We start from the raw sequence: 2728 nt of genomic DNA on the forward strand, positions 1-2728 counted from the left end.
AACTGTTTCAAGTCTTGAAATTAATTTTAGACTGAACAAATTCTAAATTTTAATTTTCTGTATTCTATCCCGAGAATGACGTTTCTGACAGTGTCAACTCCCGAGCTCATATTGTATCCATCTACTATAGGTATTTATCTTGTGACTTTAACCTAACTGTTTGGCAATTAAGGATTTTTTTCTTCTTTTAAAATGTCAGTGCGTTTTTTTTTATATGCCGCTAACATCGTGCTGTGCTTAGAGATTCTTGAAATTAAGATTCTCAAACTATACTTGTACTGAAAATTATTCCGCCTTAAAATACGGCGAGAATTTATCGATCGAATTTACTTGATCGAAACATGAACTTAACATGAAATTTGCTATAGAATTTAGGAATACATATATTAATTCCATAAATCCTCCATTCACAATATAACATAATATTTTCTAAGAAAATCCTTGGCTTAAAAATACATGAATTGTATTATTTAAGGTCTGAAATTTTCTCAGTCATTACAATCTAACCCCCTTAAGAAATTTTCGTCCCGAAAATTAGAATAACTCGGGGTAGCTTTTCCTCGTATTCTCTTCACGTTCTCCAGTAGCTTCCTCAATATTATGATTTCACTACAAGACTTTAACCTGAGGATTTACTTTATTCCTTAAGGTTTTCTCCTCGCGAGCTAGGATCTGGACTGCGTGCACTTTGACAGGTTCCTGGTGCAATACATGCGATGGATATGTCGCATACCCCTCTTTTACCGAATCTTATTACTCCTTTCATCGGTACCACCTTTAGAAAAACTAAGTCTCCTACCTGAAACTCTATAGGCCTGCGACGTTTATCCGCGTAGTTCTTCTGGCGACTGTGAGCTGTATCAAACCTCTTTGTGATATGTCTCACATCCTCTGTGGTTCTCCTGTTAAATCCTACTATTTCTAGATGCTTTTCCCCAGGTTCATACTAATGATTTGGGGACCTGCATTTTCTTCCGTATAGAGCTTTGAAAGGTGTCATTCCTATTGACGTGTGATAGCTGTTGTTATAGGAAAACTCTATCAAAGGTAACTTCCTATCCCAGTTCCCTTTAAAATCCATGACACATGCTCTCAGCATATCTTCTAGGGTCTGGATGGTCCTCTCAGATTGGCCATCTGTCTGCGGTGGAAAGCCGTACTAAACTTTAACTTAGACCCCATTGCGTCATGTACACTCGTGAAATGGCTGTCTCTTAATAGAATAACTGAGTTTGATCGGCAAAAGAATGTGCAGATCTTGTTAATCGGTCTCCGATTATCCAAATCGCATCATTACTATCGGATATTCTAGGCATCCCTACCACGAAATCCATCGTGATTTGATCACACTTCTATTCCAGAATGTAGATCTTTTACAATTATTCTGCTGGATGTTGTTCTTCTACTTTAACTTCCTATCAATCAAGGCAATTTCAGCAACATCCTTCTTCTGTTAGGGTAACTAGTGGTTTGGATGAGATAGTTTGTCTCCAAAATGGCTGATCACTCTTCTTAGTCTCGATTGTAATTTTAATCTTCAGCCGAATTAATCTTTAGGATTAGTCAATCCATTGCCTAGTATGAGTCATGATTGATCTCGAAACTATTTTTAACTTGACATCGACTTAGACTATACATTTCTATCCTTGATTCGGCTGAGACTCCATTATTAGATCTATCTGATCTTGGTCTTGGGTTATCGTAATATCCTTTGGATACAACTGTGTGAAAACTCTCTAACTGTGAGTGTGATGTACTACTTTCATATAATTTGGATTTGAATGTTCATCCTTGTGATTTTTGGGGGTACTACGTAGTACAAATGTAATACTACATATTGAATCATGGGATTATTCCATAATTCTATAATTCTACACTCATAATAATAGTTAAATCTTAGAATATTCTTGGTTATTACTAATCGAGTGCTTACTTATTGGTTCATCAATTTGACCGAACCGTTAAGAACGTGATGACTTATCTGAAGTCAAACTGGTTATTTGAAACTTTGCACTCTCATAGCCAATATTCTCAGTTACTATCTGACATGGTGTACCGTTAAGTCATTTCTTTCATGTCCCACGGTACTCTTAGACATACTCAGATATACTTACTAGGTTTTTCATAGTATATCTTGTCATACTGATATTTTACACGTCCTTCTAATATGAGCACGTGTACTTAAAGGTTTTAAACCTGCAGAATTCACGGCTTATTTATGGAAAAAGTCCATGAATAAGTAAACTTATTTCTTTACTAATTCTCCTCAACATTACAATTCAATCAACTTATAAAAATTTTATCTTCAAAATTCGAATAAAGTCGAGGTTTTGTAATGTTTTTCGCTACTCTTCACATGAAGAGCATCCTCCATTGGCATTTCTTCCCCGAGGATCTTACTAAGATTATTGACCTTACTTTTATGAGGTCTCTTCTTACTAATCCATGATCTTAACTTACTTGCTCTATATTCTTAATTCATGCATTCCTTTACCTGGATCGTGATTTGACATAGGAAATGGCTCAAGAATCTATCATCTTAACATTTTCTTAATAGGTTCCCATTATCCAAATCGTTATTATTAGCCATAGTAGTAACTATAACTTATTTATATATACTTGTTCTAATACTTTGGGGGATCCTTCTCACATCGATTAGACTTTTTCTATTTTTCTTCTAGGTACTCCGCCCTTCTCTTGGAGTATGAGTGGAGAAAGATCAGTCTTA

Source organism: Morus notabilis, unplaced genomic scaffold, assembly GCF_000414095.1.
Source record: "Morus notabilis unplaced genomic scaffold, ASM41409v2 Scaffold1764, whole genome shotgun sequence".
In the NCBI taxonomy this organism is placed as follows: Eukaryota; Viridiplantae; Streptophyta; class Magnoliopsida; order Rosales; family Moraceae; genus Morus; species Morus notabilis.